General features: G+C 43.7%; 1 protein-coding gene across 5 annotated transcripts in view; it reads right to left on the bottom strand.

The window, feature by feature from the left end:
- WDR20 (WD repeat domain 20) overlaps nucleotides 1-22,138 on the bottom strand; it is a 65,117-nt gene that overhangs the window by 41,699 nt on the left and 1,280 nt on the right. The window lies entirely within an intron of this gene.

The raw sequence follows: 22,138 nt of genomic DNA, 5'->3' as shown, positions 1-22,138 counted from the left end.
TGTGATGGTCAGGTACGTGAATGTGTAGAGCCTGGACTATGACGTCAAAGGCTCTCTCACCTGCTTCTCTGACAGACAGTAAGCGAATGAATGTTAGAAAAAGGAAATAAAATGCTTCCATTTTTTTTTTTAATTTTTTTTTTCAACGTTCATTTATTTTTGGGACAGAGAGAGACAGAGCATGAACGGGGGAGGGGCAGAGAGAGAGGGAGACCCAGAATCGGAAACAGGCTCCAGGCTCCGAGCCATCAGCCCAGAGCCCGACGCGGGGCTTGAACTCCCGGACCGCGAGATCATGACCTGGCTGAAGTCGGACGCTTAACCGACTGCGCCACCCAGGCGCCCCAAATGCTTCCCTTTAAAACAAAAAAGCTGATAGGCTGTTGTTCAGTAGAGTAATACAATGAGCATGCCCGACTGGCTCAGTTGGTGGAGTGTGGGACTCTTAATCTTGCAGTCGTGAGTTCAAGCCCCACGTTAGGAGCAGAGATTGCTTAAAAACAAATTCTAGACACACAGACAAAGAAAGAAAGAAAGAAAGAAAGAAAGAAAGAAAGAAAGAAAGAAAGAAAGAAGGAAAGAAAGAGAAAGAAAGAAAAGAAAAGAAAAGAAAGAAAGGAGGGAGAGAGGGAGGGAAGGAGGGAGGGAAGGAAGGAAGGAAGGAAGAAAGAAGAAAAAGGAAGGAAGGAAGAAGGAAGGAAGAAAAAGAAAGAAAGAAAGAACATAATGAGGGAAATCCAGAAATATGGGTATTACAATCATTTGTTACGTGCCCAGATGACAGCCATGTAGTCACACGCACTCTTTGGGGAAAAGGATTTGTAGGAAAGACAGTGTGCGTGCTAGGAAGGACACTGGCTTTGGAGTCTGACAGATCGCCCGTGCCGCTTACCAGCTGTGTGGCCTTGGCACGTGACCTCATTCCTCAGCGTCTCCCTTCGCCTCTAAAGTAGGAAACACCACTACCTATTTTACGAAGCATCTGAGGATGTGAAAGCGCCCAGCTGAATGCCAGCAGAGTACGTGTTCAATACACAGTAGCTGTAATGATACACAAATTAATCAACAGCTATTAACGCAATCTATATGTTAAACAGCCAAGAAGCTTTCACGGAGGGTTTACTGTAAGGAGAGCCTCAAATCACATGCCATAAAGCAGTGGCTCTCACACCTCAGCACACCGGTCACTGGCTAGTTAACCAGATTGCTGGGCCTCACCCCCAGCGTTTCTGGGTCAGCTGGGGGAGCCAGGGCCCTGCAATCTGCCTTCCCACGAGCTCTGAAGAGGTGCTGACGTGGCTGGCTGAACACCTCCCAGAAGAGAACCACCGCTCCAAGGGTAGGGAGAAGGAAGAGGGGCCTGACAGTTTCTGTAAAGGTAAGAAGTCCAATACCTAGGCAATGGGATGGCTGAGCAGAAAGGCATAAGGCGGCACTGTGAAGAAAACCAAGACAGACAGACAGACAGACAGACAAAGCAGGGACATCAAGGTCAGCTTGGCCAATTAGCATCTCTGGGAGAATCTCATCGCAAGAACTGAGAGATTTTGAAGAAGCCATTCAAAGGCTAACTTTCTTACGAGGCTCAGCTCGTATTTGGTGGTTTGAGTAAAATGAGCCATTATGCATCCTGGGAAAGTTAGCCACATGCATCCTGGGAAAACGACAACTGCAAGCAGGGATGGGACAGTAGGTAAGGCCAGGCTAAGTGGCACGGAAACGGAAAGAGCAAAAGCAGTGAAGGTCCGTTGCTGACTGTGATACAGGTGATCCTGAAGCACCTTTATCCCAACAGCCAGGACCTTTAGAACGTACATTCTACAAGATGGTGGTCCACGAAAGGGTCTACCAGCTAGGAGAATCAAGCCCCATCAGGGCCTACTATTTATTAATTTGGTGTTACCAGGCATTAATCAGGGGAGCTAAGAGACCGCAAACATAATTCACTCAAATAAGAGAGGAAAACCTTGTATCTCCTCAGTTACCGAACGTGTTCCCTAAGTATAGTGCCTGATGTTAGCTGTCACTGCACCTGTTATTACTATCTGATTTTTATTTGCCAGAGGAAAAGTCTACAAAATTTGTTTTAAAACAATGCTCACGGATAGACTGTATCTCAATCAACACTTTTAGGTCAATAGTGATAAGATAAAGAGAAACATAACTTAAAATGAAAAAACACACAGGACATCATGGCCCACTGGTCTACATCACTCGAAGTTCAGAGAAAACTGCTGACAGATTATTTTCCATAAAAGACAGGAGAGATCAGGAAATCCTAAGATTGTTCCGGGGGAAAGAAAAGAGTTTGAAACCCTATTCCATATCTTATACCAGAATAAATTTCAGCAATATCAAAGATATATCAAATATAAACAATGAAACCTCAGAAGTACAAGAAGAAACCATGAGGATCTTTAAAAATAAAATTAGGAAGGTTAACTGGGACCCAAAACCCACAGCCATAAGATAACAGACTAATACATTTGTCTATGAAAACAAAAATAATTCTACCCAAGAAAAACCACCATGAGCAAAATGAGAACACAACTGACAAATGGAACCAAATGCTGCCACTCCAACTACAGATTAAGGGCTAATTTACATAAAAGGACCAAAATCCTAGTTGAAAAATGGATATAGGTCATAGACAACTCACAGAAAAGGCATATACTTGAAACTATTGTAGCATTATATGTAACCTATATTTCAATTAAAAGAAAAATAAAAGATACAAGTTAGCTATGCAGGAAAAAAATACAAATGCCTCTTACGTACATGAAGTGACGCTTAATTCACAGTTCAAGAAACGCCGAACTACAGTGTTACACTATTTTTCATCTGCCAAATTGGCAAAGATCAGATAATAGTATGTTGTGCCTGAAGTATTAATTGGAACAACTTGTGGGAGGCAAGGTAACTGTATCTATCAAAATTACAAACCCACATGTCCTTTGACCCAGCAATTCCACTCAGGAATTTACTCCTTGCAGGTACTAGCAACACGGCAAAATGATATATGCACAGGTTATTTATTGCAGCATAGTCTGTAATAGCTAAATCTGGAAACAACTTCAATGTCCAACCAAAGGGGAAGTATTGTACATTTTGTACATTCGTACAATGGGATATTGTGCAGCTATTGGCAAAATAAAGAAGCTCTTTACACACTGACAAAGAATAATCCTCAAAATGCATTTTATAAAACAAACCAACAAAAAAACAAGGTGCAAAACTGCGCCGATACTAAAGTTTACATTTTTAAAAGAAGGGAGGAATAGAGTATGCCTGAGATTCTTTGTGTAGGACCAGGGGTCATCTCTGGAAATATACACAGGAACTTCACAATGGTTACTTCTGAGCAGGGTAACAGGGCGGCTAGGGACAGGTTATGAGAGACTTTTCACTGCAGGCCATTTGAATTTTGAATCATGTGAATATTACATTTTATTTTATTATTTTATAGAGAGGGTGCAAATGAGTGAGGGGTGGGGGACAGGGGGAGAGAGAGAATATCCCATGAGGGGCAGAAAAAGAGATGGGAGGGGGGGGGGGGGGAGGGGGAGGGGGAGGGGGAGGGGGGGAGAGAGAGAGAGAGAGAGAGAGAGAGAGAGAGAGAGAGAAGCAGGACTCACCCGAGCTGGGGCATGAGCTTGCCCGAAGTGGTGCACGAGTGCGCCCAACGAGGGACTCGAACTCACGAACCGTGAGATCATGACCTGAGCCCAAGTCAGATGCTTAGCCGTAACCGACTGAGCCACCTAGGCGCCCACTATTTTCAAGTAGGCTTCATGCCCAGTGCATGATTTGAACTCATGACGCTGAGGATCGAGACCTGACACAGGATCAAGAGGCGGACGCTTAACTGACTGAGCCACCCACCCTGGCGCCCCTAGGTTACCTATTTTAAAAGTAAAATGTGCCTGGGGGCCCCTGCTGGCTCAGAGGGTAGAACATGTGACTCTTTTTTTTTTTTTTTAACGTTTATTTTTGAGAGAGAGAGAGAGAGAGAGAGCGAGCATGCACGCACAGAGAGAAAAAGGCTCTGCGCTGACAGCTGACAGCAGAGAGCCAGATACAAGGCTCAAACTCACAAACCACAAGATCATGACCTGAGCTGAAGTCGGACACTCAACCGACTGAGCCACCAGGAGCCCCAAAACATGTGCCTCTTGATCTCAGGGTCGTGAGTTCAAGCCCTACCCTGGGCATGGAGCCTACTTCAAAAAAGAAAAAAAAGAAAAAAAAAAACACAAAAAGAAAAGAAAAGAAAATACGCTTATGAGAAGTCATATTACCTACATCCTAAATGAAGATTTTCAAACTACGTCACTTGAGATAACAAATCTCTTTCACCATCCATTCAAAGTTTACCGAGTTCTGTCTGCGCCAAGCACCGTGTCAGGTGCTGGAGCCTCAGCAGCAAAGACAGTAAACCCTCCTCTCGTGGGCTTTAGAAGAGGACAGTCAGCGGACAAGTCACCCGTGAGCATCAGAGAACGGTAGGGACGGGGAAGGGGAGTCGGGAGACCAAGGGGGCAAGGGTGACTGCAGCACACTTCGGGCAGGGTAACAGAAAGCTTCTTTGACAGGCTCGTGTTTGGGTAGAGCTGTGAAGAAGCGGGGGAGGCAGCCCTGTGGCTGGCCCGGGAAAGTAAGCATGTGACTGAGGGTCGCTGGGCTCCTCCTCAAGGAACAGAATGGAGGGAGTAAGGGCGGGTAAGGTAGCAAACCACACCAGGGGCTTGGGAGAGGGAAGGCACCAGATCCTAATGATGAAAAAGCATCAGAAACTGTTCAGCATTGGAAAAACTGATCTGACCTATATATTGTGTTAAACATCAGAAGAGACCGTGAGAAGCAGGGAGCCCACTGAGAAACCACCCCAGTAATAACCCAAGTGAGGAGTGATGCTTCCTTACACTGGGGGAGGCAAGGGTGGAGGTGGGAAGTGATCAGATTCTGGACGTATCTTAAGTCAGGGCCAAAAGCCTTCACCACTGAAGGTCTGGACACTGAGAAAAAGAAAGCAGTCACCGGTGACTCCAAGTTAGCCCAAGCAACTTTCTACAACGACCTAATAGGTTCATCTAAAAAGAACAAAGCTCAGCTACTCTAGGTTATCAACACCATCAACAAGACGCAATGCTTATCTGCAAACCAAACTAGGGAGCTGCAGGAGATTTTAAAATTGAAAAAGAATCCATACCTGGGTTCATTCTCTAAATACTTAATGAGCACCCACCCCTGCAGGGACCTAAATTATGCTTAAAATACGTAACTGAGCACCAAAAATGGACTGGCAGAAAAAAGCAACAAAATACTAACCGCTGCTGGACATGGGATTTTTTTTCTTCTTTGAATTTTCTACCGTAAACATACCCTACTTTGAGCTGCAGGGGGAATAACTTTCCTTTTTAGTGCCACCAACGAAGGACAAATTCTTACAGGGCGAACTTAATAGTTTGATTGGCAAACTTTTCTTCCAAGAAGACTTTTAAAACTGAACAGATTTCTCGGTTTTCTTTCATGCCTCCATCGGTTGCCAGTGCTAAGGGAAGGTGTATGGGGAAAACTGTTTGGGAGAAGGGGGGGAAAGAGGAACAAGGGAGAAACGGGGTACACACAACAGCTGGCTGTTCTTTAAATGCAGTAGCTCACAAAACACAAACGAGACAGATCAGAGATTACTTTGTTTAAGAACATTTAACCCAATACCAACCACGTACAAGACAATATGCTCGACAATACTAATGTTCCCACCGTCCAGAAACAAACGACGGTCACTTACACATTTCTCCATTCATTCGGATACTCACAGAGCGCCTATAACGTATCAAAAGCACAAGCCAGCAGTGAACTGGAGAAAATCAGCCCTCCTCAGCTGGCAATCTGGCTTAGGGGGTGGGGAGAGAGGAAGGACACTAAACTTCAAATTCAAGTTACTCCGTTATTGCCAAGACACGTGCTAGAGAGACGAGCTGGTGGACGATAGGAGGAGACCTGCCCTAGTCCAGAGGTCAGGGTAAGAGGCCTGGCACAAACCACACACAGGAGCTCCGATGTGCAGGAGCGGGAATTACGCAGTGAAGGGGAAAGGGGATGGGGAGTGGAAGGGCCCCCACACAAGGGAGCCAGCACAGAAGAATCTGTGGCAAGGGGGTAAGGAGGCCTGGTTAAAGACACGAAGAGGAAAGCAGTACGTCAGAAAGACACAGTGAAAGGAAACGAGGATGGAAGGAAAGCAAGGGCCAGCTCGATCAGGGCCCCGCAGGCCACGTCAACCACTTTGTTCTCAATGTTGAAAGCAACTCAAACCACTGAAAGATCTTATTAGGCTGGAGTGATGAACAGATTCACTTTTAATTTAATGTTTTAATATGCTTTATTTTTTAATGTTTATTTGTTTTGAGAGAGAGCGAGGGTGTGTGTGTGTGTGTGTGTGTGTGTGTGTGTGTGTGTGTCTGCGCGCATGCGCGCGCGCGCAGGGGAGAGGCAGAGAGAGATTGAGACTCCCAAGCAGGCTCTGTGCCATCAGCACAAAGCACGACGTGGGGCTTGAACTCATAAACCATGAGATCATGACCTGAGCTGAAATCAAGAGTCAGACACTTAAACACCTGAGCCACCCAGGCGCCCCCAGATTCGCTTTTTAAAGATCACACTGGCTCCTGTGTAGAGAATGAGTTAGAGCGGAGCACGGGCACAGCAGAAGACGAGTCAGAGCGGCTGGTGCTCAGGGGAGGCACCATGAGGGCAGTGAAGGTGTATTTCAGAAGTAAAAATCAATCAGGACTCCGGGGGCATCCAGCTGGCTCAGTCAGAAGAGCATGTGACTCTTGGTCTCTAGGGTTGTGAGTTTGAGCCCCACATTGGGTGTGAGGTGTACGGGGAAAAAAAAAAAAAACAACTTAAAGAAAAAAATCCACTGGGGCGCCTGGGTAGCTCAGTTGGTTAAGCATCCGATTTCAGCTCATGGGTTCAGGTCATGATCTCACAGGTCATGGGTTCGAGCCCTGCACCAGGCTCCGTGCTGACAGTGTGGAGCCTGCTTAGGATTCTCTCTCTCTCTCTCTCTCTCTCTCTCTCTCTCTCTCTCTCTCTCTCTCTCTGCCCCTCCCCTGCTCATACTTTTTTTTTCTCTCTCTCAAAAATAAATAAACTTAAAAAAAAAAATCAACCGAGATTCCTGACAGAGGGAAAGCGGGTAGGGGAGAGAGGGAGGCAGAGAAGAAAGTGCCAAAGACAATAATGAAATAGAAAATATTTAAAAGGACACATTGAAAACAAAAACTATGTAAGTTAAAAATAAGGAATAGAAAGACATTCCATGCAAATACTAACAAAAATAAACTGATTTTCCAATCCTCAAAACAGAATTTTGGGCAAAATTAGACATGATCAAGAGTACAATATGCCAACACAAAGAACAATCTACAAAGATTAACAATTCTGAATTTAAAAAAGCAAAAAGTGGGGCGCATAGACAGCTCAGTCAGTTGAGCGTCTGACTTCGGCTCAGGTCATGATCTCACGGTCTGTGGGTTCGAGCCCCACATCGGGCTCTGGAGCCTGCTTCGGATTCTGTGTCTCCCTCTCCCCCTCCCTGCTCACACTCTGTCTCTCTCTGTCTCTCAAAAATAAACAAAAAGAAAATTCAAAAAAGCAAAAAGTGATAGAGAAATTGACAAGTCCAGAATCAGAGATACTTATCACATCAGAAACTGGTAGTCAAAAAAGTTGTAGGGGCGCCTGGGTGGCTCAGTCGGTTAAGCGTCCGACTTCAGCTCAGGTCACGATCTCGCGGTCCGTGAGTTCGAGCCCCGCGTCGGGCTCTGGGCTGATGGCTCAGAGCCTGGAGCCTGTTTCCGATTCTGTGTCTCCCTCTCTCTCTGCCCCTCCCCCGTTCATGCTCTGTCTCTCTCTGTCTCAAAAATAAAAAATAAAACATTAAAAAAAAAAATTAAAAAAAAAAAAAAGTTGTAAAAATACAAACACTGCGAACGGCATTAAAAACTTAAACACACACACATACACACACATGCACACACAGACATGTCATCTTGGCCTAACAAAGAGAATATACATTCTTTTAAAACGCATGGAAAACATTTTAGCTGGACCAAAGAAAAGTCTCATCACATTTCAAATAGCGAATATCAATAAACATATTTTAGGACCATACAATGCAAATAAATTGATCAATAACAAAATTAAACACCATGAATAAACTAAAAAGTGCCTGCTTAGAAATTCAAGGGTTAAAGAGGGACTAAAAATTGAAATAACAAAATATCCAGATCTTAATAACAATGACATCACCATATATCTAACATACAGAAGACTGCTAAAGCAATACTGAGAAGGAATCCTACAGTTTTGAGCACATCATTAAAAATAAAGGCTAGGGGCACCTGACTGGCTCGGTGGATTAAGCCTCCGACTTCGGCTCAGGTCGTGCTCTCTCGGTTTGTGGGTTCGAGCCCCGTGTCGGGGTCTGTACTGGTGGCGGGGAGCCTGCTTGGGATACTCTCCCCCCACCCCCCGCCCCTTCCCCACTTGTGTGCGTGCGCTCGCTCTCTGTCAAAATAAAATAAACTTTTTGAAAAAGGGCTAAAAACCTATGTTGTCAAATCAGAAAGCTAGAAAAAGAGCAAACCTAAAGAAAGCAGACAGGAAATACAGATTACAACAGATTCACAAACAGTAGCTGAGTATTTGAAACAAAATCTTAGTTGACAGACTCTTGTAACTCTGTTCTGGGAAGAATTAAAATATGAACAAGAGGGCAAAGCCCAGCTAGTGCCTGGGCCCCAGAGCAGGTCACAGCTCTGCAGAGGAGGGGAGCACACTTCCAACCCAGTCATGGCCACATCCACAATCGCCAACAGACGGTCCAGACAACGAAAGGCAACAGGAACAGGAGAAGGAACTGGCAAAAGTCACCATCAAGAAGGAAGGTCTGGGATCTGGAGCCGATGGTGACAGAGCAGGAGCTTTGCCAGAGCACATACCTGCCACTGGATTAATTTACTGCAGTAAGCACTTTTTCCTTTGGGGAAGGGGGGGAAAGACATAAACAATTTTAGAAAACAGAGAGACTTAGAATAGGAGAGAGCAAGGAAAAGCGAACAGGGCCCAGTTCAAGGTGAGGTAGGTGGGGAAGAAAAAACTGGCAAAGGGGATGAAGTAGTGGCCAGAGAGGCGCGGGTCAAAAAGGGAGAAAGTGTCAGGGCACCTGGGTGGCTCAGTTGGTTGGGTGTCCGACTTGATTTTGGCTCAGGTCATGATCTCACTGTTTGTGGGATTGAGCTTCCCCCTTCCCCCCCCCCCCCATCATGCTCTGTGCCGACAGCACGAAGCCTGTTTGGGATTCTCTCTCTCTCTCTCTCTCTCTCTCTCTCTCTCTCTCTCTGCCCCTCCCCCACTCATACTCATGCACTCTCTAAATAAATAAACTTTTTAAGAAGTTTCTTTAAAAGAAATAGTAAAAAAAATAAAAATAAAAAAAAATAATAAAGCGGGAGCCAAGGTCACACTGGAGCAGGACAATGTTTCTAACTGAACTAGTAACTTAGGGCTGAAGCCCATTCAGCCCCCACTAAGACCTGGGGCACCACTATGGAAGTCCGTGCCCCAGGTGGACTGGAGGAGGTGGCTGGAGGTGGATGAGGAAGCCAAGGTGCCCCAGGCGCTGTGCAGCGGACGCAAAACCTCCCCAGAGGACGCCAGGACCGGAGTGGGAAGGAAGGCTGGGAGGCAGGGACTAAAGCCTTCAACGAGCAGAGGCGGCCACGAGGAAGGAGGAGAAAAGCAGAAGAGTCTAAAGGGCAGAGCCTTCGGAGGGACACCAGGAGTGGCAAATGGACCGTGCAGCAGTCAGGACCCTGCCTTTCCGGCTCTACCTGCGCCCCACTTTCGGAGCAAGCTGAGCTAATCCCGACCTCGGTCCTGCTAGCACACGCACACCTGCTCCAAGATCCGGAGGAAAGAAAAGCACGATGTCAGGAGTTGTACAGTTTCCCATGATTAAGTGGGAAGAAGGAAAAGGGACTGCAAGGGACAGCATGAGCAATTCTGCTTGGGACACGAGCACAAGGAAGATGCAGCTTCCAAACAAAGCTAGCTCCCGATGATCAAAGCTCTAGCCACAGCCTCCTCTTGGAAAAGCCCAGAGGAACAGCACAAGATTCGAGGTTGGGACTAATTTCTAAGGAGCCTCTCAACAAAAGCAAAAGGAGTCGGCAATCCGGCCTCTGCGAGCTTTGGTAACGAACAGCGACCATATTTGGCTTGTGACAGGGATTTTAAAAGATCATCTCATTTATTCAAATAAATCCTCAGAGGACTACAATCTCAACGAATTCGTTCATTTAAAATCGACACAATGTGCCTATTATGTACAGGCTCTGTGATGGAAATGGGTGAATAAGATGGCTTCTGCCCTCAAGATTGCACAATCCAGTGGGGGAGACAGAGATTCAAACAAAAAATTCCAAATTGTATGAAAAAGTGGAAGGGCATTCATAGCAGTCAAACAGCAAGAGCAAAGGAAAGAGAGGTTTCTTTTTTTTTTTTTTTTAATGTTTATTTATTTTGGGGGGGGTGGGGAGCAGAGAGAGGGAGAGAATCCCAAGCAGGCTTCATGCTCTCAGTACAGAGCCTGATGCAGGGCTCGAACCCACGAACCGTGAGATCAGGACTTGAGCAGAAATCAAGGCGGATGCTTAACGACTGAGCCCCCTGGCTGCCCCTAGGAAGGAGGTTTCTCAACTGCGCAGGAGTACAACGCAGCCCGGCCATCCTCCAACTGCAGTGCGTTGCCTTCCCCACTGTATTCCTGCATCTCGCCAGGAGCTCAAGGAAAAATCTGTTCCATCTGGGTCCCTGACACCTGAGCCGGTGTGAGACACTCAGTGTAGTCTGCACCTCTTGGTTGCCTACCCAGTACCTCTGTGTAGATCTGTTCTCCTGTCTGCTATCTACTCGCAGCTCCAGAGTGGGCTCCAGGGAAATCAGGGCATGAGAGAATCCAATCCCCTTGCCAGAAGTCACTCGGTACATACCTCCCTGGCCATGGGAATGGGCTGGTAATCCAGTCTGGGGCAAAAGGTCAAAGAGGAGGTTTGCCAGCGGCCTCAACGAAACAACCTTTCTCACTCTCCTGAGAAAATGTTCACTCTCATCCTGGATACTGGCTCTCGTTCTGGACCATGTGTTACAGAAATGTGAAGCCTGGACCTCTACCACCGTTTTGCCACTGAGGCCAGGCTGACACAAAGTGGAAGGCAGAGCCAAGAGAGTCTCAGCCAAACTGAGCTGGCACCTGAAGTCCACCTCACCCCTAGAATTTTCAACACAAGCCAATGCATCCCCTTTAAAGTTGAAACACCTTGTTGGAGCTGGGTTTCCTGTTACTCGTAAACCAAATCATACCTAACATATTTGAAGTATATTAAGTCATAGAAGCTACCAGCAAATCACCATCCACCAGCTCCTGTTACAGCACATTTCAATGTTTATCTCTTGCTCCTACAAAAGTCTTTGTTAAACCGAATTCTCAAATATTAAAATGTAAATCTCTTCCCTCATCATCAAACTTTGGAGGACAACTAGTTTATCTATAAAAATTTACTTGAAAAATTTACAAATGTAACCACAAAAAGGATGAAAATTATTCAAGGTAAAAACAAATACACACACACTCACCCCTAAGCAAAGTTACAAGACCGATGACAAATGAAAGAAAAAACATCTGTAATTCGTATCACAAAGGCTAATCTCCCTAATATACATAAAGAACTCCTTTTTTAAAAACTTAAGGTACCCAACAACCAAACAGAAACATGAGCAAGGGATATGAGACAGTCTGTAGAAAAAGAAATACATTCAATTCTTAATATATAGAAAGATGCTCAAGCACTCTCATCACATGGGAAAAACAAAAACAATACAAATTTCTCCCCTATCAGATCGAATGCAAGTTCGACAACGTGCCCTGTTGGTGAGGCTGTGGTAAAACAGGTATTCTCATGTGGGAGTACAAAATGATACAACCCCTCCCTGGGGACGGTGATTTGATGATACATGTCAAAAATGCATAAGGGGGCGCCTGGGTGGCTCAGTCGGTGCACAAAGCATCCGACTTTGGCTCAGGTCATGATCTCAAGGTTCCTGAGTTTGAGCCCCGCACCAGGCTCTGTGCTAACAGTCCAGAGCCTGGAACCTGCTTCGGATTCTGTGTCTCCCTCTCTAACCCTCCCCTCTTGCCCTCTGTCTCTCTCAAAAATAAATAATAAACATTAAAAAAAAAACTTTTTTAATATGTAGGCATCAACCCTCTGCCCCAGCAGTACCTCCTCTGGAAATACATCCTGTTAATATACCTGCCTACGTGCAAAATAATATACATGCAAAGTTATTTACTGCAGTGTTATTTGTAATAACAATAATTAAAAAAAGATAGTGATATGTATCCATAGCACAGAATAAAAAGCAATTATAAAAAAAGAGTGAAGAAGCCCTCTATTTACAAATATGGTAAGCTCTCCAATGTATGTATAATTAAGTGGAAAAAACTGAGACACAAAATACCATAGTGTGCTCCCTCAATTTCTTCTCTCCTCAAACGTCATCTTATTCTTAAAGCAACAGAAGGACGAGTCAAAAACAAATACAATGATTATAGGCAGAGGGAGAGAGCTTTGCAGGGAGAACAGAAATGGAAGCTAAGCATCTCTGAACAGAAACTGTTGTACAGTTTTGATGCTGGAAGCACATAAAAGTCTTCCGTAATTAAAACATAAAATTAAATTTTTTCTAATAGATTTATTGAAGTATAATTAATATACAAGGAATTGCGCATGTTAAATGTACACAGTTTGAGTTTAGACAGATGCACACACCCATGATACCATCACCATAACCAAGGTAACAGACACGCCCAACACCTCCCAAAGTTTCCTCATGTCCCTTCGTTTTTGTTTTTGTGGTAAGAACACTTAACATTCTACCCTCTTAAATTCTGCAGGGCACAATACCATGTTGTTAACCATAGGCACTGCTGTAGAGCAGATCTTTAGAATCTATTCATCTAGCATTAACTGAAACTTACACAAAATTAAATTTAAAAACAATCCCTCATGTTCGAAAACTGGACTGTGGTAACCGTTGTGCAGCTTGGTAGATTCACTAAAAATCACTGAATTATACACTTGAAATAGATGGCAGGAAGGTACAATAATCTGACTGAGAACTAAAGGAAGCCAGTAAACACCAATGTCTCTCCAACTTCAGTGAGCACACGAACTACCCGGAGACCCTCTAGGAATGCAGAGTTTGGTTCAGTAAGTCTGGCATGAGGCCTAATTCTGTACTTCCCAGAGGCTCCCAGGTGATGACGCGGATGGTGCTGGTCTGTGCACCACACTCTGAGGCTGTCCAAGCTGCCAACTAGAGGAGCTTGGCTTTAAGAAGTAGTTGAGAAATTGGGGCAGTAGCTCCCGGAGGCAAAGGACAGGTACCAAGTGGGCGGGGGCCAGAAAAGGCCTTTTCTTCCCTTTTGCTGTCGGCGCTGATCGAGTCCGGGTTAGAACGGACAGTGAGTGCGAGGGGGTTATAATGACTAGCCACAGCATTTAAGATAGGAGTCTGCTGGAGAGAGTGGCAGTGTAGCAGGAGCCAAAATCTCTGAGACATGATGGGAAGTGATGAGGGTCCAACGAGGGACGGGGTTGATACAATCCGATGACCCGAGTGCCGAAAGGACAGTGTGCTAGGAGTCCCACAGGAGGACCAGATACTAATGTAGTACGTTACCTCAGAAGTAGTACCAAAAGAAAGAATACACGTTAAAAAAAATCATTTTAAAAATCATACTAAGAGTTCCAGAAGCTAGGATATAGCCAACATTTGGATGATCATCAAGAAAGAAAATAATCGGGGTGCCTGGGTGGCTCAGTCGGTTAAGCGGCCGACTTAGGCTCAGGTCATGATCTCGAGGTCCGTGAGTTCGAGCCCCGCGTCAGGCTCTGGGCTGATGGCTCAGAGCCTGGAGCCTGTTTCAGATTCTGTGTCTCCCTCTCTCTCTGACCCTCCCCCATTCATACTCTCTCTCTCTGTCTCAAAAATAAATAAACGTTAAAAAAAATTTTTTTAAACAGTTAGTTATACAAAAGTTTCTTCAGGTCACGTAACAAGCTCTAGTGCAGATCCACTAACCACTGTAACTTCGGAGTAGTGATGACTGTGACATCTATCCACCTGCAACAACTATAATGTGATACGCAAACACCTGTGATTTTCACTGGTGATAAAGTCACAAGTCTGTTACATTGCCTCTGTGATTTGCTGACTAAATCCACAACTGGAAGGACACATTCGAATTCGGTTACAGTTTTTGCCCATCTAGGTTGATACATCCCCTAAATTCTACTCAGATTAGGCAGCACTAATAAGTGAATAGTGTGCACGTCTCAGCACTACTTACTCGCCCATCTCACCACTGGATGGTAGGCACTTGAGGCCAAGGACTACGTCTTACTTGTCTTTGGGTCTACAGGTCCGATACATGTTAGCTGGATGAGTAAGTCATTTTCTATTCCACTGGACTGTGAGCTCCTTGATGGCAGAGCTTCTGTCTCAACAACACAGAGCAACCACTCAAATCTTGATAGAATGAATGAGTGTGTATCTTATCTCCTTGGTCGGACGATAATCCTCTCAAGGTCAGGGATCATGTCTCCTACTTCTTTGATTTCCCATAGTCCAGTGTACTGCTTTTCACACAAAACCACTCAAATATTTGTTAAATGAGACATTAAGACGGCGCCTCTGAAATGAAGATCAAAGTAAGTAAAGAGAAGGAGCACCTGTACCAGTTCTGCTGTAGCAGGGAAACACGGGCAGTGCAGCAGTGAGGCCGGACTGCACCAACCAAAGGAAAGACTGAGCCAGGCCGCAGAGCTCATCTGCAATGTGGCTGCTTGAGAAGACGCGAAAACATTCCTATTCTTACTTGTAAAACACAAAAACCTTGTAAGTTCCTTCTTAATCTTGCTTCTTTCTTAGGCTGCTTCTTTCTTACAAAATCTTGCCTCTTTCTTGTAAGATCCACATTTTCCTACTGCTACAAAATAAAAACATAGCAGAGATTGACTTGGCATGTTTTTAGTACAATATACCCTACTTTTTAAAAATCCTTATTACAAAAGAGAATGCAAAACAGGGCTCAATTTACAAATTACCAATTGGCAGAGGAGCTGTGAAGTTGAGAAAAATGCTAAAAGGTAAGAGCGATCACCAGCTCAACCTCAACCAGAAATGAAGATGAAGCATTTCTGAAGTTACAACTACGAAGATGCAAGTTTTAAAATTTACAAAAATGCGATCTATATGCACTTCAGGGCAAATCATCTGTTTGAAATCCAACCCAATATTCTTCTCCATCTAGGCAGAAAAACACTTCTCCACCTCACCTTTACTCCCGAACTCCACTTGGTATCTGCATTGCTTATACCATGTGCACAGCACAACCTTCCACTTTGTAATCCAATTATCAGCACAAAAAGACAAGCTCCTCACTCACAGACGGAAGGGTCTTCCTTCACCTTCACAACACCCGCAACAGACACCAGTACCTTGTACATAACAGGTCTGCAATAAACTCTTCATTAATGAGGATTTTTTCCAAAGCCAGACATACCTTGCACTGTATTATAAAAAAACAGACGCTGGGGCACCTATGTGGCTCAATCCAACCCCTGATTTTGGCTCAAGTCATGATCTCAGGCTCTGCATTGACAGTACAGAGCCTGCTTGGGATTCTCTCTCTCTCCCTCTCTCTCTGCTCCTCCCCGGCTCTCTCTCTCTCAAAAGAAATAAACTTTAAAAAATAATAAATAAATAAATCTTAAAAAAAAAAACACAAAGATGCCAAATTTTCAGAGAATAAGGTAACTCGTCACTGACAATTTAAAATGTCCTGGGGTGCCTGGATGGCTCAGTCAGTTAAGCAATCGACTTTGACTTAGGTCATGATCTCCCAATTTGTGAGTTTGAGCCCCATGTTGGGCTCTGTGCTGACAGCTCAGAGCCTGGAGCCTTGCTTGGGATTCTGTCTCCCTCTCTCTGCCCCTCCCCCACTCTCACTTGCTCACGCGTGCTCTCTCTCAAAAATAAAAATAAACATTAAAAAGATAGTAATTAATGATAAATAAACAAAATGTCCTGAAAATTGGGGTGCCTGGGTGGCTCAGTTGGTTACGTGTTCAACTTCAGCTCAGGTCATGATCTTACAGGGTTCGTGGTTTCGAGTCCCGCATCGGGCTCTGTGCTGACAGCTCAGAGCCTGAAGCCTGCTTTGGATTCTGTGTCTCCCTCTCTCTCTGTTCCTCCCCCACTCATGCTCTGTCTCTCTCTCCTTCAAAAGTAAAAAACATTAAAAAAATAATTAAAAAAATAAATTTAAAAAGGGGGGGGCACATGGGTGGCTTAGTCACTTAAGCGTCAGACTTCAGCTCAGGTCATGATCTCATAGCTAGCTGGTGGGGTTGAGCCCCTCCAGGCTCTGTGCTGACAGCTTGGAGCCTGGAGCCTGCTTCAGATTCTGTGTCTCCCTCTCTCGCTCTGCCCCTCCCCTGCTAGCTCTCTTTCTCTCTCTTGAAAGTAAACATTTAAATAAACAAATAAAAATAAAATCTCCTGAAAATCAAAACAGAATGTCTACCAACTGAAGTTATTTCTGCTTTTGAAGTTTTTTCCTACATAACCAAATAGGGCCACATTTCATATTTCTTCACAAACTAATCTCACTGAAATATAAATAAAATTGTTCTCTAAGATATCAGATTACAAAAATCTTCACATTTATTTTTAAAACAAGGTTCTTAGGCATATAGCCAAACTAGTCAGTGATAAAATCCACTGTTTTGATTCTTGCTCAAGTTTTCTACCAAAGCACAATAAATACTTAAATAAATGAAGTCACTAGATTAATTCAATGATAATAAACATAGGTGACAAGTTTCTTAAGGGCAGAGACTTCGTCTAAACCCAGCATCTAGAGGAGCACCTCCTATCTGCTAAGCGTGCCCCACAACTATTTACTAAAACAATGACACTCATGACTATCTCATGGGTCTCTAGGACACATTCTGAGAGCTGCTTACCATCGGTCATATCCACCCATTCTGTCTTTCAAAAATCTCATCATCATCCTCTTCTTCAAGGTCAACAGAACCAAAGAATCATATGAAAGTTTCTCTAGCCTGTTCTAAGAGACAAATTAAGATGCTTCCCTTCAGTATATAAGATTTGATAGTCAAGTAAGTATCAGTATTTCAGAAGACATTAAGTAGCCCTTGATGGGAAAAAAACCTACGGTTTCCAATTTCACATGTGCCCCACTAAATTAAGCGCAACACTTCTCAAAGTAAATTTGATATAAAAAGCTTTGGTCTCCTAAGCCTCTTTCTAAACTAGAAATGGAGAGAGCAGAGAGATGTGAAAATTACAAATGGAGGGAAGGGTGTGAACATGACCTTCTCTGGAGCAGTCCAGTATCTAAAACTAGTCTGTGGAAAAAACCTTTAAAAGGCTTCTAGCTCACCCTCCCACACAGAGCATGAATCCCTCAGTCACCAACAGGTGCTCCTACAGTCTTTGAGAAAGAGACAGACTATCTCCCACACAGAATGCTCATTCTCTCCCAAGCCAACCCATTGCACTCCTGGACAACTCTCACTCTGAAAATATTCTAGCTGTTATTAAATGACTCTTCTGGCCAAAGCTTCACATCAACACAGTGAGTACTTTTCTCGCATAAACACCTAGAATCACAACGTGTTCAACTTGCTTTCACAACACACCCCACACTCCTCAATTCTCATTAAAGAAGTAGGCAATGATTCCAAGACATGAAGACATCTTCCCAATAAAAAGATGCATTTATTTTCATTAAAAAACTATTGAACACAGACTCCTACAACCTTCAGAGTTGAAAAGACCTTGAAAGCCATCCAATTCTACTCTTCCCCCCTTCCCCTCCCCCCCCCCCCCCCCCCCCCCCCCATTGTAGGAATAGCTTCAGTAACACTTCTGGGCAGCACATTTGTGGCCTGGAATCTTAAGATAGGAGGGGAAAAGTAAGTCTCTTTGATTTGAATGTTAAGGAGTTCTGAGTATAGTTTTTACAAGTTGTCTGTTAGTACGTAGATTTGTTAGGTAATGTGGTTTGACAGAAGTAGATCAAAAGTAATCTGTGTCATTTGGTTACTTTCCATTACTTCATGGTCTCTTGCTACACAATTTCCCAGTTGTAAGAAAGCTAAATTTGTTACCTACTAACAATAATTTTCAAAGTCTTTTTTAAACTGTGAGCCACGAGGCGCCTGGGTGGCTTAGTCAGTTAAGCTTCTATTCTTGATATCGGTTCAGGTCATAATCTCATGGTCGTGAGATTGAGCCCCACGTTGGGCTCTGTGGTGAGTGTGGAGCCTACTGGGGATTCCCCCTCCTCCAGCGCCCCCCCCCACCCTCTCTGTCTCTCTCTGTACCTTCCTTGCTCATTCTCTCTCTCTCAAAATAAATACATAAGCTTAAAAAAAAAAGAAAAAAAAAGATGTCAGCCACTAAAAATACCCATTTGGGAGCCCAAAATTAAATAGGCTTTTTAGCTTGTAAAAATCTTTTTTAAAGTATGGCACAGATGGACATAGATATTTTATTCAGTCATTCACTCAACAAATAAATAGTTAGAGCCTACTTTATGGTGGACACCGTGCTGGGCACTAGGAAAACAGTGAAAGCAGAAAAGACAAGATCTCTCTTCTGAGAGAGCTTTGTTTATAGAGAGACAGATTATAACCCAGAGAATTACAAATTGAGAAAAGTGCTAGAAAGGCAAAGTTCAGGATGTTATGAGAACATGTAATAAGGAAAACTGATCCAGCCTGGGAATTCAAAGCAGGATATACTATGGAAGTGATGTCTAAACTGAGATCTGAATGGTTGCCATTCATATTTATGTAAAATTGGATCTCATAAAATGAAAGGGTTGGTCCAATAAGCCCAGCTACCTTCGGCATCTTTATAAAACCTTCTCTTAAAAAAAAGAAAAGAAAAAAAGGGAAGGCTAGCACTCAATAAAAAGGTGTAAAGGCCAGTAGCTGACAATTCTTTGGAGAGGGGCAGGGTCTTGCTCTACTGCAGATCCCCCATCTAGAATAATTATCATCATAGTAGTCCCTCAAATCTTTGTTGAGGTGATTAGGGTCAGGATTAAATCAGTGCTCATATTATCTTCAGTTAAGCAAAATAACTTCACAAAACTACATCTCCGCACACAAGAACTCCACTGCAAACTTCAACTGCAAAAAGAAGACGCTTTCTTGTACCTCACAGGATTGCTATCAAGATTCGAAGAGATAATATATGGCAAAATGCTGGGGTAGATCTTGCAGTGCTCGGAGGCCATGGCATCCGCGTGATCAAAAAGCTTGATCGGTCCCTTCTCACTACGACAGTTCTTTAGATTCAGCTATGCTTCATCTTCCTGACCATGAGAAAGAAAAAAAACAAAACTGTAACACAGGTTTGCACTCCCTCTCTAGCCTTGGCTTCCTCAGAGAGGGGGAGACTGCAAAAGCTGAAGGTCCCATTTAGCTCTACAAACTGACCTGTAAATCTATTTAAAGGGCCAAGAATACACTCCTCAGTTCAGATTTGAGATGACCTCGTCAACCACTCCATTCCCCCACAACTCCATACTTCCTTTTAGGAATGGCAGCACACAGCTAGTGATTTAAGTATTCAAAGACCTATTTTCCACTTATTTCACATGCAGATTTAAGCCGAATGTATGTTTCCAAATTAGACCTTCCGAATGATCCGACTGATTGTTGTAAAACTTTGTACGCCCCAATTTAAAAAAATGAATAAAAACAGTCAAAATGACCAACTGTAAGAACAGAGTTATAACTCCTATCTGAGTAGGAAATTATCTGCTCTATTTTAAAATCAGAAAAGACAGGGATGCCTGGGTGGTTCAGTCGGTTGAGCATCCAACTCTTGATTTCTGTTCAGGTCGTGATCCCAGAGTTGTGGGAACAAGTCCCTCAAGGGACCAAGCATGGAGTCTGCTTAAGATATTCTCTCTCTCTCTCTCTCTCTCTCTCCCCCCCTTCCCTCTCTCTCTCTTCCCGCTCCCCCCCCCCTTGCACATGCACCGCATGCTCTCTCAATATAAAAAAATTTTTTTAATTTAAAAAATCAGAAAAGACAATCTCAAAAACAATCACACACTCAGAAATAACAGTAAGTAAATGCAAACGCATTCATGGAAAACAGTTTTAGAAAATCATGATGACTAGAAGAGAATGGAAATGTCCACCATATAATGCTACGTTACTGCATGAAAATTAAATTTCACAAAAAGTCATAGAGCTCACATAAATTATGCAGCTAGAGGCAAATCTACATGTTTAAGATTTGTCTTATTTAAAATCATTTTGGGGTGTGGTTTTGAAAAGCTCTCCTAGGGGCGCCCGGGTGGCTTAGTCGGTTAAGGGTCTAACTTCAGCTCAGGTCATGATCTGGTGGTTTGTGAGTTCGAGCCCCGCGTCGGCTCTGTGCTGACAGCTTGGAGCCTACAGCCTGCTTCAGATTCTGTGTCTCCCTCTCTCTCTCTGTCCCTCCTCCATTTGCGTGCTCTATCAAAAATAAACAAACATTAAAAAAAAAAAATTAAACCTTGGGGCACCCGGGTGGTTCAGTTGGTGAAGCGTCCGACTTCAGCTCAGGTCATGATCTCATGGTGAGTTCAAGCCCCATGTCAGGCTCTGTGCTGACAGCTCAGAGCCTGGAGCCTGTTTCAGATTCTGTGTCTCCCTCTCTCTCTGCTCCTCCCCTGCTCGTGCTCTGTCTCTCTCTCTCAAAAATAAATAAACATAAAAAACATTTTTTTAAAAATTACACCTTGGAAAGCCCTCCTAGTTTTAACCTTCATCGAATAGCATCCAGCTAAGAGAACACAACTGTGATACTTTCAAGCAAGAGAGCTGTTCTGATGATGCAAACCACAGCCGCCAGATCCAGATAAGGTTTGCCACCAGAATGCTTCAGAAATAATACACTTCAAAGAAAAAGAAAAAAAAAAAAAAAAAGGTAACACTGACACTAGTAATTGCTGGTAAATTCAGCGGTTAAGCATTTTTAAAATTTTACATGAATTTTAGTAACTTAAATTCTAAACTTATTTCCACAGAAAAAGTTGATCTTTCAGTCCTAGTATCAATGTCAAGATAGCAGCTTCCCATTTGACAGTTACTTTAAAAAAAAAACAAAACCAAAAACATTTATTATTTATTTACTCAGAGAGAGAGAGAGAGAGACAGAGAGAGCATGCGAGCACACAGGGGCAGGCCAGAGAGGGAGAGAGAGAATTCCAAGCAGGCTCTGGCCTGACGTGCGGCTCAAACTCATGAACCACGAGATCATGACCTGAGCTCAAGTCAGACACTCAACCAACTGAGCCCCCCAGGTGCCCCTGACATTACTCTTAACGCTTATTTTAACTATATTTTACACCTGCTGAGGGTTTCAGGCTTTGAAGCTCATTACAGTTATAGTATAAATTACAATGTGAGTGCTGCCATGTTCTCTTTTTAAAGAGGTGCGGATAGAAGTTAAAGAACTCATCCAAGGTCACCCAACAAGTCAGCAAAAAAAGTTGAGAGGAAGCCTAAAAGTTTAGCTCCTAGACTACTAACTACTTGACGCTTTCTCAATTCCAAAAGAGAAAAAATGAAGTCAAGCGATTTACCTTCAGCAATACCAAACCTCAAACACAGTAGAACACATCACAAACGCTAACCAAAAAGATGCACCCTGGCCAAATGAGAAAACTTGCTACAACAGGACACCACCCTCCTTTCCCTAGGTCTTGAGAAACCAAGCAAACGTACTGCTTCTGGATACATTACATCTTAGAGAACGTCCACTCTTCAGTGCGTACGATTTGCTTTCACACTAACCAAACACTTAAAAATTAATCTCTTACCACCTTTATCCATGCTTACGTGCTGTGGGACGCATCGGTGTCCTTATTCTCCCAAAAGTCAAGTCAAAGACCACAAATCTC

Source organism: Prionailurus bengalensis, chromosome B3 (genome assembly GCF_016509475.1).
Source record: "Prionailurus bengalensis isolate Pbe53 chromosome B3, Fcat_Pben_1.1_paternal_pri, whole genome shotgun sequence".
Lineage (NCBI taxonomy): Eukaryota > Metazoa > Chordata > Mammalia > Carnivora > Felidae > Prionailurus > Prionailurus bengalensis.
This window is presented reverse-complemented; position numbering and strand designations above follow the sequence as displayed.